Raw genomic sequence first — 15395 nt, forward strand, 5'->3', positions numbered from 1 at the left:
CTCTTGTGTGATTAGAATAGTTTACACACACCAACCAGATAATATACTCAGTAGACTCATCTGGTCTACGGAACCTGCTCCTACACCCCACGTTCATTGCTTCGTCGCTTGTGAATCCCTGAGCAGCCAACGATTATAGTCCGTCCGATGGGTCAGTTACTATCCAACACATTTATACAATAACAAAAATATGAGGTACAAAGCATCCGAGAACGCATTATTATAAATTAGACTTATCAAATTTAAAATCATGATAACATGTTAGTGTAAACGTGTTTAAATTAACCTATATAATATATGATGGGTTAGCCTCTGCATTGAAAATTGCAATATAAAATGGTTTAAGTTACCTTTCTTGCGTCAAACGATCCGTGATGTAGTAGATGGCTACAGCTTTTTCGTGCTGCTGGGGCACATCTTCAGGTCAAGCGTTAAGATGATGAAGCTGTCATCCGTGAATGAGTTTGTCAGAATAAATAATTACCCAAAATACACGGTACGAAAACATTTAAATACACGTATTTACAGACTTGTTCGTCACTTGGCTATGTTTGTAAATACGTGTATTTAAATGTTTTCGTAACGTGTATTTTGTGTAATTATTTATTCTGACAAACTCATCCTCGGATGACAGCTTCATCATCTTAACGCTCGACCTGAAGATGTGCCCCAGCGGCACGAAACAGCTGTAGTCATCTACTACATCACGGATCGTTTGACGCAAAAGTTAACTTAAACCATTTTATATGTAATATAACACAGATTAGTAATGAAACGATCCAAAATTCGTTCGCTCAGTAAAATATAGGTTAGACTAGGCTACTATAACATACTTAGTAGTTACAATCTGTTGATTTGGTATCCAGATTGATGACTAACTCATCGCAGACAACCGAGGCAATTAGCACATAGTGCCAAAACGAATTCTCGGGGCTATAAACATAAGGCGTTCAATAAACTCAATTGGCTAGCGTCTACGAGATACTATCAAAATTATTGGTCGGACCAACAATTTACTCCCAAAATGGCCAAGGGTATTTTTTCCTAGACGGTAAAATTCTCATTCGCTACCTAATTCATAAATAGACTCATAATTTTAAGACAAACGCCAATTCGGTAGATATCAAAAGTGTTTTTTTAAGGATGAAGCCATTATTGGGAAGGTCGCGGCGCGCTCGCGGGTGTAGATTTGAATATCGCCAACAATGGTGAGATTAGGGCCTGTCCACACCACTGTCTATATATCACAGATGGTATCTTATCACCCTCAGGGCCGACACTTGGAAACATCGCGAATATTTTAACCCTAGTTTCGGAGGCATCTGCCTCTAGAACTTTGAACTCTTAATTTTGTCTGCACGTAAGTATTCGGTATCCCATAAGTAATTTGGGATCCCACAGTGTAAAACAAAGTTTTAACTCAAATTAAAGAAATTGAGTTAGCCAAAGATATAAAGTTTTAATTAGTTGCTTAGGTTTCGACATCTACAGGAAACCTACGCAAACGGACACTACAATCAACAGCAAGTCTATCCATCCGACAATCCACAAGACCGCAGCCTTTAGATCTATGCTGTACCGAGCCTATAAGATCCCACTTAGTCAAGCCAATAGGAAGAAAGAACTGGACACCATTAAGAAGATCGCTCAAGATTTCGGATTTCGAACCAAGACGATAGAGGACATCGCAAGGAAGACGAGGAGGAAAATCGATAGGCAGAATACACTACACAGCAGAAAATATAAACAAAGACAACTATTTAAATAGAGAACATGTGATTGTTATTGTTGGTGGAACAAACAATATTGTTAGCCTTGACCGCTGTAACAATTTCGAATCAGATTTAAATTCCTTTTTCAGTAAGGTGTCGCAGCCATCATTTCTAGTTCTTCTGCCTTATTTAACACACCTCTAATGTTTTGGTGCAACATTTTTAAACCTTTACCCTGATTCCCCATTCTCTGTCGAGATAGAGTGACCAAGGGACTCCTGGAGGTTTTCGGGCTTCCCCTAAAAAATGTTTGCTGGAGAAGGTACGACATTGAGTACGGGCCATAGGTTCGAGTTGTTTGGCTTTTATGTTAGGATGGGTTTTTGGAAGTGTATGGGTCACATCGACATGGTCAGGTTTGTGTGGAGGCTTTGGTTCTGATTAATGTGGTGTAAGGGTTTCCATGGCTGGGTCAGGAGGATGGAGGGTTAGAGCGGTGGTATCAGGGGTGGGGGTCTGATGAGTATGCAAGGACTCAAGTAGGATGTTGGCAAGGGCTGTCTTTCCCTTAAAGTTAAGGTGAAGGCCATGACGTGTGAATAAATTACGAGACAGAGACTTTAAGGAAACAAAAACAACGTTTTTGTACTGGTTTGAGAGCACAACAGATTATGGTTCATTTTTGAAATCTCAGTGTTTAAGGCGGGATAGTCATACCTATTAGGAATACCGACCAGAAGGATTTTTGGCTGCGACACCTTACTGCATGGTCAGATATATAAATTAGTGACAATGATTAATTATCTTCATTCTGTTTTAATTAATAGTTAACATTTTATTATTAAGTAGCCTATATTAATTTATTTGTAACATTAACTAATCGAACAAGTTTTTAATTTTAATATTGAGATTCTAGTATTATGATTCGATATTTGAAGCCAACATAATAATATGGTTAATATGACGTAAACAATCAACTGAATGATAATTTCAAACATTTCTTTACAAAATCTTACTAATATTGTAAATGTGAAAGTTTGTGTGTTTGTTTGTTTGTTTGTTTTTTTTGTTTGTGTGTTTGAAGTTCAATCACGCATAAACCACTGGACGGATTGGGCTGAAATTTGGCATGATGATAGCTTACATTCCCGATTAACATATAGACATATTCTTATCTCAAAAATCCATTCGGGCTCCGCCCCAGTGGCTCTGTAATTCCCCATGTTAACCTTATTTAAAGGGAATTAAAGAATTTAGTCAGCTGTTTCAACTAAAAAAGTTGGTTCTATGATATGGAAAAGCATTAAAAAGTTATAAGATTTACAAACAGTATTTTTTTTGCATTTATGAAAACAGCTAATTTGAATTAAGCAGCAACAAAAAACTGTGATTTGCAATGAGAACTGTCAAAGTAGGATTGTTTACAGTCATGTTTGTGTTTTTCATTTCATGAATAATTTGTGATATTTTGCGAATTGTTGATAATTTATTTTTCTCTATTGTTTAGGTGAAGTGGTAGAACATTATGGCTATGGTAGATGTGTAATACCATAGACTAACCAACACAAGTAGACTTCTCATCCCATTGTAAATTTTGAAGCTCGTTTTTCATGTCTAGTTCATGTACGCCACACTGGGCGCTAGTGTCGACGAAATTTTGTTTCTATTATTTTAGGGTTAATTTCTTGATTATGTGCTTTACTGTTTGGTTATATAACTAGGGGACAAGTTATTGTTAATGATTAGATCGTATTATTTGGTTAAACGAGGTTATAAATGGCTGTAATAACGGGAAACAAATTGTAAACAAAACACGACATCTGCAGAAAACCGTACAGAACTAACAATAAAATTGTCTTCAGCTGTTCCATAAGGATGAGAAATCTACTAAGGGAGTATGTTTTATCTATGGTAATACTATAGAGTACTGTAACTTTAAAAAAGCAAATTTTATCAAACTGTGTCCTCCCTTATTGCAAACGCAAAGCTTTAGTATAACTACAATAAATATTTTATACTTATATTATAACCCCGTACGAAGGACGGGTACCCTGCTAGTAAATAAATAAAGATAGGCTACTAAATAATGAAATGTTTACAATTAACTAAAAACAGAAATAAGAAAATTGATTATTCGATTTCTAAAATCGGCCAGGGGGTAAAATTCTGGGGGGTAAAAATCCAGGCGTAAAATTCCGGGGGTAAAAATCCGGCCCGTACATCTTCAGCTGTCTAAACGCTAGTTATATGGACAAGGGGATAAATTCCGGTTTTTATCGCTAATCTAATTAATTAATCACGCTCTGGCTATTTTCATTAGACTTCCAAATCCGCGGGCGGCCGCGAACAAACTTTCGGCCACTCAGGTTACTACGTCGTAGTGACGTCAGCTTTGCCCAGGTGGTAAAATTTCAGGGGGATAAAATTCCGGCGACCCTAGACTAGTACAGTTCTAGTACAGTTTAGTCTTAGAAATGGTGCTGTCGAGACCTCAAAAGTTGGCCTTGCTGTGTTTGATATGGTTTGATCCACCACAGAAGGAAGAGAAAACACCACCGAACTGTGTTTGGGTGCATCCTATTCTGGAGAACAGACAGCTACATGGAGCTTTTTACACTCTATTTTTACAGTTGAGAAATAAAGAGAATAAGTTTTTAAATTATTTTCGAATGTCTGTCCCCTCATTCAACGAGCTACTATCGAAGATTACAGTGCAACAAGGACAAAAACTATACATGAGACGCTGGAAAGGCTGGATTCAGTGCGGCACAAATTTGTCGCCAGCTGCTGCTGTCACTCGTTTTTTTGTCTTTGTAAATTTCCAAAGACCTATCACAAAGTTCTGGTTTCTCATCACTGAGCTAAAATTATAACTGGAGGTAGCACTGCCATGGCAGAAGTCTGTCAAAAGCGAGTCGCTGATTTTGTTAGGTTGGTATAGCAGTAAGTTTTCTTACCATAGCAATAACATGGCTTCTTATAACTAGGTTGGTATAGCAGTGAGTATTTTTGTCATACTTGAATACTTTTAATACTTTAATAATTTTCTTTGAAATGGTGACCATACAAAGTAGGTATTTTAAGCCAAGTATAATAATAGTTATAGCAATAATATGGCTTCTTATGGACACCCACCTCACGCAAACATGGCGGCTGGCGACACGCATCTTTGACATTCAGTGCTACCTCCAGTTAGAATTATAGCTCAGTGTTTCTCATGAACCAAACTAATAAGTAAATCCATATCAACATCCACCATGATGATATACAGATAAACAGACTAAAATGATAAACAGACTAAAAATAAAAACTAAATTAACTAAATAGCAAAACAAAACTAAATACACCCCTTGGACACTGCATACAAATCATAAACAATCACCACCCTCGAGGGTTGAACCACGACTGAGGAGTGGGGGCAGTCGCAGTCTGGCTGTTTCGCCGGTAAGTGTGTTCATCTCCATAAGGCACAATGCCTCGCTACCCACTGCTCCGGCGAAACCGCCGATCCGGCGGTCCGGCGAGTTAGAGAATATCCGGCGGTTTCGCCGGAGCATTTTCCCACCGGATCGGCAGATTCGCCGAACCGGAGAAGTGTGGCCTGCCCCATGCCTTCCTGTGTATCTCAACTTGCTCCGGCGCCACCGGATCCGGCGTCCGGCGGTTTCGCCGGTAAGTGTGTCCCTGGCCTTAGGTTAGGGAAAAATAGGGACATTGCCCCCCTCCCCCCTAATTAACATAGGCGTATATACGGTCATAAGGAACCAAAATCGGGACTGTCCCGGTAGAATCGGGACGGGTGGCAACCCTGATTGTACCACAGTATTTTGTGGTAAAGTAATCGGCTTGATTTAGTTACACATGGAATACGTATTCTAAGATACGAGCTTTGACTCAATGATACGAGATAACAAAAATTCAGTTGCTTTTTGACTGTCTATAAGAATCCTCGGTGTTAGTCCACAGTGTTTGTTTTTGTTTGTTGTTTTGGTGGTCTTCTGCTTCTCTTCTCTTCACATCTCCTCCTCACCAGTCACCAGTCACCACTCACCACACCACACCATTTAAAAAAGTTGAAAGAAAGAGCAAGGAGAAGGAAGGGCCGTAAAATAGGCCTAAGCCTAAATGAATTTTTATCATTTTATCTATTCAACCAACAGAGATAGACTGACAGTTAGTTGTGTATTATAATCATCAGTTTTTGTTGTGAAAATGCGCTGAATCTACTTCTTGCCTAAGTTTTTTGTACATTTGTGGCTTCTGTTTCGAAAACCGAAAACAAAGAAATAGGCTATCTGCAATTTGTGAGAGGTAACCTATTTTAATTTTCTACTATTATTTAAGTTACTAGGTCTAACTTATGTCTCAGATATTTTTAACAGATACTAAGTTACACTCAATTGGTTATTAAGTTATTCTGAGCCATTGGTAGGGTTTAGTCTAGAATATCTTAGGAGGCACAGGCCCAGGTGTGTGTATTTTAAGGTCTAATTTACAGTGGGCCTAATTGCAAACAATTTGATCATTTTCAATTAAAACTATTAGGCCTATGCCTATTTGCCATTGAGAGTCTAACAGTTTGACAATAATAATAGACATATTAGACAATATTAACAATATTAGATTCACTTAACATAAAACAGGACGCTCAAAAATGGATCAAAAGTTATCTCACAAATAGAAAACAACAAGTAGAAATAGGCTACATAAAAAACAACATTGAACTTAAAACCAAATCTAAACTTCAAGATATGACCCAAGGAATTCCACAAGGAAGCATCCTCGGCCCCCTCCTATTCATCATATATATGAACAATTTTCCAGAAAACCTGCCAACAGGAATGGACTGTATTATTTTTGCCGATGACACCACAGTACTAATCCCACGAGATCATCACTTATAACTAACGGAGGAATAACTGAGAAAATATTTTAAAACATATCGAACAATTCTGCAAATCAATAGACCTTAGAATCAATATAACGCCAAAACTGTTACAATAGAATTTTCCTGCAAATCAAACCCAAACAAAGCCCCCTTAGGTAACTCAAACCCAAACAGATCAGACCATACCAAATTTCTGGGAATAGAAATAGACGAAAACTTAAAATGGGAACACCATATTAATTCACTGCAACAAAAAATATCTATACATCAATCTATGCTATGAGAAGGATAACTAACCTAACCAACTTTACTACAGCTAAAATTGCCTACCATGCTCTCATAGAATCACACCTCCGTTTTGGAATTGTTGCCTGGGGCGCAGCAAGTACAGACCTCTTTCAATCAATTTTTATATTACTTACAAAAAGAAGCAATAAGAACCCTAAATAATACCCACTATCAAGAACATTGCAAACAATTTTTTATAAAAAACAAAATTCTCACATTAACATCCTTTTGTTGACCCGGGTCAATCACCAAAAAAAGGTACCTAAAATTAAGGTACGGTACACTATATACATAAAACTTGGAACGAAGGTATATCAACATGTAGGCCTATTCTAAACGTTACATGTTGAAAATATTTTTTTTATGCAACTATTTATTTATATTTTATTGATTTATAATGTTATAACAAACTAATTTTTTAAGAAAATTATTTAGTTTTTCAGTAAAAATGTACAATTTGTTTAATTTTTAAATTGAAATATATCATGTCATTTGTACGTTCTCTCCATGTGTTTAAACTGATATCGTGGTGTGCACAAGCAGAGTGTGTATGGACGCTCCAGCTGACTGACACCCCCTCCAGCGTGCTAGTAGGCGCCAGTCTGCAAATCTGCAAATATGCTGTTTTATGTATATACCTTCATTTTAAGTACCTTTTTTTGGTGATTGACCCGGGTCAACAAAATAAAATTAGCTTTTACCTATGGACTTATACAAAAAAAAAAAGAAAAAAAGAAAAAATCAAAAAAGTTTATTTTTGCAGCTGAACGGTGATTATAGGTCTCCGGGCGCCATTTTCCTGACTGCTCTAATGGCAAACTATACTCGGCAAAAAATGGGGGAAAAATTTGACCTCAAAGAGGGTTAATACTTACTTGACGACTTAATTCCATTAACTCCCACTGGAGCATAGGGCTTCAACTAGTATTCTCCACTGGTCCCTGTCAGCAGCGACTCTCTTCACCTCTTCCCAACTTGTTCCTGCACGTCTGGCCTCTCTTTCAACACTTTGCTTCCAATTTTCTCTTGGCCTTCCCCTTCTTCTTTCACCTTGTGGGGTCCAACCAAGTGCTTCTTTTTGCAGGGCATAGTTTGGTTTCCTCAGTGTGTGGCCAATCCATCGCCACTTCTTTTTCTTTATTTCCTCATTTATAGAAAGTGGTCTGTTCGCTCAAGCAATTCTTTGTTTGAAATCACCTCTGGCCACCAAATGTTCAAAATCCTTTTAAGACAGCGATTTACTAATACTTGCAATGGCCGTGTCACTGTCACTGAAGTTTTTCACGTTTCACACCTATTAAGGCGTATATAAAGTCCCGCACAGGCTTAATGTTTTCTAAACGATAACAGATAAATCAATGAGATTTGGTAAATCAAAACGGCACCTAAAAATATACTTTTTGAAGAAACTGTCAGTTTTCTGTTGTAGATTCAGGTGTTGTAGTGATAATCTGAAGCATGGGGGCAAGGAGTCAGAAGGAAATCTGAAATAGGAGCATAGGTTGATGTATATCAAATTAAAGGGCTTTATTAGCAGAATACAATGCTGCAAATTTGAACTAAAAAATGGACAACCAAGTCAAAAATGGTAGCCGTTCAAAGATATCTTGAATCTGTCATTTTAAATCTTTGAACGGCTGCCAATTTTTACTCAGTTGTTCTTTTGAGCTTTAATTTGCCTACTATTATGAACGGCTAATAATACACCAAACAAAAAACCAACCAACCAGTTTTTTTTTTTTTTTTTTTTTTTTTTTTTGGCTAATGTTAATCTGAATGAAAGTATATGCCATAAAAAGTAAGGATACTATTAAGTATAAATTCGTACAAAATATATGAACACAACTATTGAATCATGTTTATTTCTTAAAGTAAACATTGAATTATTTACAATATGAAATTAAATCAGTCATGATAAATATTAAAATTAAATGAGAGAGTTTTAAATATACAGGGTGTTGAAAATGTCTGGAACCAACATTATATCTGGTGAGTGGTTAAAGAAAAACAACTGATATTTTGTGTACGGATATACTATGGTTTTACCTATCTTTTGGTGCCTTATGAAAATTTTTACCACTTATAGGGAACGTCCTGTCGAGGATGCAGTAAAAAGTTTTAATGGAAGCCTATGGTAAATGATACATCGTTTTAAAGGCCATATTTTTCTGAGTAAGGAGCCACAAGTTTCATCTCAAAAGGACAACCCTAGCAAAAATGGCGACTGTTTGAAATTTAAAAAAAACCACTTATAGGGAACGTCCTGTGGAGGATGCAGTAAAAAGTTTTAATGGAAGCCTATGGTAAATGATACATAATTTTAAAGGTCATTTTTTTCTGAGTAAGGAGCCACAAGTTTCATCTCAAAAGGACACCCCTAGCAAAAATGGCGACTGTTTGAAATTAAAAAATTCCGTTCCCTATAAGTGGTTTTTAAAATTTCAAACAGTCGCCATTTTTGCTAGGGTTGTCCTTTTGAGATGAAACTTGTGGCTCCTTACTCAGAAAAATATGGCCTTTAAAACGATGTATCATTTACCATAGGCTTCCATTAAAACTTTTTACTGCATCCTCCACAGGACGTTCCCTATAAGTGGTAAAAATTTTCATAAGGCACCAAAAGATAGGTAAAACCATATTATATCGGTACACAAAACATCAGTTGTTTTTCTTTAACCACCCACCAGATATAATGTTGGTTCCAGACATTTTCAACACCCTGTATAACAGAGAGAACATGAGAGAAAACTCATTTACAAATCCATCCTTTTGATAGGTTTCCTGATTCTCGTTGATCGGCGAATCTTGGGGGCATCTGGTTGTGAGTATGCGGCGTTTTGTTGTCTGCTGGTACTTGGCTCCTGGGCCTCTTGTTGTCTGCTGGTACTCGGCTCCTGGGCCTCTTGTTGTCTGCTGGTACTCGGCTCCTGGGCCTCTTGTTGTCTGCTGGTACTCGGCTCCTGGGCCTCTTGTTGTCTGCTGGTACTCGGCTCCTGGGCCTCTTGTTGACTGCTGGTACTCGGCTCCTGGGCCTCTTGTTGTCTGCTGGTACTCGGCTCCTGGGCCTCTTGTTGTCTGCTGGTACTCGGCTCCTGGGCCTCTTGTTGTCTGCTGGTACTCGGCTCCTGGGCCTCTTGTTGTCTGCTGGTACTCGGCTCCTGGGCCTCTTGTTGTCTGCTGGTACTCGGCTCCTGGGCCTCTTGTTGACTGCTGGTACTCGGCTCCTGGGCCTCTTGTTGTCTGCTGGTACTCGGCTCCTGGGCCTCTTGTTGACTGCTGGTACTCGGCTCCTGGGCCTCTTGTTGTCTGCTGGTACTCGGCTCCTGGGCCTCTTGTTGTCTGCTGGTACTCGGCTCCTGGGCCTCTTGTTGTCTGCTGGTACTCGGCTCCTGGGCCTCTTGTTGTCTGCTGGTACTCGGCTCCTGGGCCTCTTGTTGACTGCTTGTACTCGGCTCCTGTGCCTCTTGCTGGCTGCTAGTACTTGATACTTTCTTGTTATGTATAGGACTTTTTGTCTCAGTATTAAGCATAAAGTCAGGGCCGTCCGAAGGGGGGGCAACCGGGGCAAGCTGCCCCGGGCGCCGCGGCTGGGGGGGCGCCGCGCGGCAGCTACTGGTATCAACGCACGGGTCCCGAAATTTCGGGAAAAAAATATTCCCGATTTTCGAGACGGGATTTAATTTGATTCTGGAATTTTTCGGGACGGGATTTGATCCCATCATCGGCAATTTTGACGCTTCGCGAGTGAAAATGACGCTGCTATCGCGAGAGATGTTCACGGTTATTCCACGAACGCAGGAGCCGAAGTCATTTTGACGATCGCACCGTGACCGCAAGTCATTTGGACGATCGCGCCGTGACCGCGAGTCATACCAACGATTTCACCGTGACCGCGAGTCGTATATACCAACGATTCTGCCATGACCGCGAGTCATACCGACGATTCCACTGTGACCGCGAGTCATACCGATGATAACGCCGTGACCTCGAGTCATACCGATGATAACGCCGTGACCGCGAGTCATACCGACGATCACGCTGTGATCGTGAGACATTTCGACCGCGAGTCACAAGTTTCTATGCCTGTAAATTGTTACCCTTTTTTGCTTTTGATAGATCAGTGCCATAAATGGTAAAATTGATTTTGTTTGTCTTTTTTGGTAACTGCAATACTCAAGACTTTCTTTTTATGCACAGGAAAAATCCCGTCCCGAATTAAAAATTCAATCCCGTCTATCCCTAATTAACATAGTATTAATATATGTGAATGCGACTATTCCTGGGGGGGGGGGGGGGCGCCACGACAAAATTTGCCCTAGGCGCCGCTAACCCTAGGGACGGCCCTGCATAAAGTTCACTGTAGGACTCGATGTTCCAGAGACTGCAGTACCTTCCCCGCTTGAAGTGCTACTTACGAAATTTTCAGTATCATGTGAACTTTCTGAATTGCCTATCAATTTACTTAACATGCCGTATCTTGATTTTCCCACGAATGGTGGTTGTCTTGTGCAACTTTGATTGGTGTTTCGGAATATGAAAGTTCGATGTGTTTGCTTAGGAGGTACTTTGGCTATTTGGTCACATCGTCTGTTTGTACTTCCTTGCCTTGTTTGGGGTAATGAGCTAAGTAGGGGGCTTTTGTAAGAAGCAGAATCTTTTGGCACTTCACAAGCTCGAAGTTGATTAAAGTGCCGTTTGGTTACATACCCTTCAACCGCACTATTCCTACATGAGTTGAATGTAGTTCTTGAAGGATTTTCGGTTGTAGCTTTTTTGGAATAATAACACGATTTCCTCTAAAAATAATTCCATCTTGAAGTGATATTTCTGGATCAGCCACTTCTCCATTTAGGAGTTTTTCCTTTAAACGAGAGAGTTCTTCATCAAGTGATGTTTCTTTTTCTACGTCTTTAGCCATGATAGTATCGGTTTTTAAGCAGTGTATTGTGTCTCTTCGAACAGTGTAATCTTCGTCAACCACATTGATAATCTCTTCTTTTATAGGTAAGGGATGTCTTGAGAGGTAATCTGCATTACAGTGGTCACTTGATTTTTTATGTACAATCTCATAATCAAATCCTGAAAGAAAATTAGCGTATCTAAGCATCCTGGATGATGTCAACAGTGGTAGTTTCTTGTCTGGATGGAATATGGTCATCAGTAGTTTGTTGTCAATGACTAGAGTAAACTTTCTTCCGTACATATAATCAAACATTATTTTACAACCCCAATATACAGGAGTTGCTTCTCTGTCTAGTTGGCTATAATTGCGCTCTGCAGCAGTGAGGGATCTACTGGCAAACACAATAGGCCTCTCTTCATTATTTGGCATTTTATGAGACAGCACAGCTGATAAGCCAACAGGACTAGCATCTGTGGCGAGGACCATGGTCAAGTCTGGGTTGTATGGAGTAAGAACTGTGTCACTTGCTATTTGTTCTTTTACACAAGTAAATGCTTTTTCACATTCCTGGGACCAATGAAAACGTTTGTCTTTCCTTAGAAGCTGATGTAAAGGGTTAAGCAGTGTAGATGCATCTTTGATGAACTTCGAATAGTACTGTACTAGTCCATGGAACTGACACACTCTTGTGATATTTGACAGGCGGGGAGCATCCTGGATTGCCTTCACCTTTTCTGGTGATTTCTGAATACCATCTTTGCTGATGATATGACCCAGATACTGCACCTTTCTCTCAAAAAACTTGCATTTTTCAACATTCACATGTAGTTTGTGTTGTTCTAATTTTTCTAACATCTTTATGAGCCTAGATTTGCATTCTTCAAAAATACTGCCTTGTACAACAATATCATCAAAATAAGCAACTGTCCCTTCAAGGTTTTGTACTACTTGGTCAATAAATTTATGAAATTCATTTGGAGCTGTCTTGATTCCAAAAAACAGTCTTTTGGCTCGATATGTACCCTTATGTGTGGTAATTGTCTGGATTTTAGAGCTTTCAGCGTCCACTGTAAGATGTAAATAAGCCTTGTAAATGTCTAACGTGCAAAAATAGTTTCCATTCCTCATTTTGTTAAGGATATCCTCTATTCTTGGTATTGGATAACGACTGTCATGTAGTTGTTGGTTTACAGTTACCTTGTAATCCACGCAAATATGGACCGATCCATTTGCTTTTGGAATCACAACAATCGGTGTACCCCACTCAGATTGATCCACTTTCTCTATTATGTCTTCCTTTTCCAGTTTAAATAGTTCGTTCTCAACAGCTTTTCGAAGGGCGTGAGGTACCGGTCTGGCTTTCAAGTACACAGGTTTTGAATTATCCTTTAGTTTTAAAGAGCATGTGAAGTTGGGCGTTTTACCAATACATTGTTCAAAAAAGGCTTGAGAATCTTTGCTTGATGGATTTGACTCTGGTTTCTTCATACTAACAAGATTAATGTTGTGTAAGTTAATTTTTAATTTTCGGATCCAATCCCTTCCAAGAATAGGATTTTTAGGTAGATTTACAATGTATAGATCTTCTCTGCAAGATTTCCCTTCATATCTTATGCTTAGGGTACAAACCCCAATTGGTTTGAATATTTGTCCAGTATAAGATCGAAAGAGAGCACTTGTTTTGCAAACTGGAACATGTAAGTCTAGTTTCTTGAAGTCATCATTGTTCATTATGCTAACACGACTTCCGGAATCAGACTCAAAACGTTGTTGTTTACCATTTAGAAATACGTTTAGGCTACCATCATTCTGTCATCTCCTTCATCATTATTCAATACATTTATAATCCGTTAAACGTCGTATTCATATTCAGAATCAATTTCATCAACTCTTTTTACATTTTTGTCTGAAGACTGTATTTCCTGAATTCGTTTTGTTATACACACCTTTTCTATGTGCCCGATTTTGTTCTTGGTTGTTTTACTGATTTTGTAAATGTCATTCTGATTATTACTGGCTGTATATAAATTACGGTTGTCAAGTTTTGAAGCCTCTATAGCCAAGGCAATTTCTAAGGCTTTTTCAAACGATATTTCACCCAGTTGTAAGAGTCTTTCTCTGATATTTGAGTCATATAAGCCTCTGATTAATTGAGCCCTGAGCATGAGGTTTATAACTGGTTTTGTGCATTTTCCCTCTTTACATCCAGATTTGAAATCTGCTGAACAAGCCAGTTGTTTGAGGACTGTAACATAATTTGTAATTGATTTATTCCTATCTTGTAAACGTGATAAGAATTTATGCTGTTCTGTAAGTATGTCTTCTTTGGGCTTAGGTGCTCATTTAGTAATATCAGTAACTCTTGGTATGTTTTTGAGTCTGGTTTGTCTGGAGATGTTAGACTGCAGATCAGATTGTAATGCTTAGCACCTAAGCAATTCATTAACCCTCCGAGCGTCACTTGTCGAAAAATCGTCTCACGACACACTTTGTGTAGTGTCACTTGTCGATTTTTCGACACACGAACATCGTTTACGGCGAAGGCTCTATGACTGACTGAATCGGATTGAACTGGATCGAGTTAGGTATCGTTCTTTTTGTTAGATTCAGAGCTTTCTCCGGAGGTCTGTCTCTAAGCGCTATTCATTTTAGTTCCGAAAATATTGTAGCAGACAGCTGACGTGCGTATTTGTAAACAGCTTGGTTAACCTCGGACCGATGACTGATGTGTTTTATTACGTTTATCATTGTTTTAGTGTTAAAAATCAAAAGTAGTGATATACGTGGTGCTTATAAGAAGATTTAAGTGATTTTGAAGGGCTGGTTGATGATCCTGAAGAAGTAGGTAGTGATATTGATGTAAATTATCAGCCAGATTCCTAGCTATGGTTAGGCTATGCATTCTTAGCTAAACGCTATGTACTGAAATCTGTTTTTTGCCCATAACTTATTTATTTGCAAATCTACTTCCTTATATTATTATATATTTGTAATCCTCATAAAATTTAGAACAAAGTGGCTATTTTCAAATATTTATAGGCCTATAATTTATACAATTTCATTAAGCGCGAACTTAGGCCTATTTTTTTTTTAATTTTCCAAAATTTTTTTTTACCTAAAACATTTTTTTGAAACAAATGTTCCTTATGTTTTATGTATAATATTGAAGCCCGTGAAAGTCCAAATGAAAGTCCAAACAAAATGGTATATAGAACAGTAGAATTAACATTGTTTTAAGCTTCTCAGATCCGTTTTAATAAAACCTTGCAAATGCGCCAAAAATAGGCGGAAAGGCCTAAACTATGGACACTCGGAGGGTTAAAAATAAACCTTTTAAGTGTTCAATCTCTGAATCATTGTCTGTCAATCCTTTTATTTAAAAAAATATTTCTAAACGCTGAGTGTAGCTTTCAAACGTTTCCTTATCTTCATCATAAGCATCAAACTTTAATGCATTGCTTTGTAGTAGTTCCTTGGTACTTTGTCTTGATCTAGGCTGTTCTGTTTGTTGACTTGTTTGTTGTGCCATTAATGTCATAAAATTGTTTAAGGTAGATATAATGTCTTGTATTTCAGTCATTTGCTTACTCGTCGTCAAATTATT

At 38.4% G+C, this 15395-nt stretch overlaps 1 protein-coding gene across 1 annotated transcript in view; it reads left to right on the forward strand.

The window, feature by feature from the left end:
- The first annotated feature begins 5765 nt into the window (after positions 1 to 5765).
- The window catches only part of LOC128989585 (monocarboxylate transporter 12-B-like), a 62174-nt gene continuing 52544 nt past the window's right edge, over positions 5766 to 15395 (forward strand). The window contains exon 1 of the mRNA XM_054411501.1: positions 5766 to 6023. The gene's annotated coding sequence lies outside the window, so the exon portion shown is untranslated. The remainder of the gene's footprint in view (positions 6024 to 15395) is intronic.

The sequence above is a fragment of the Macrosteles quadrilineatus genome, unplaced genomic scaffold, assembly GCF_028750875.1.
Source record: "Macrosteles quadrilineatus isolate MER2022 unplaced genomic scaffold, UCM_ALF_1.0 Scaffold_3__2_contigs__length_128488019, whole genome shotgun sequence".
NCBI classification, from domain to species: Eukaryota; Metazoa; Arthropoda; class Insecta; order Hemiptera; family Cicadellidae; genus Macrosteles; species Macrosteles quadrilineatus.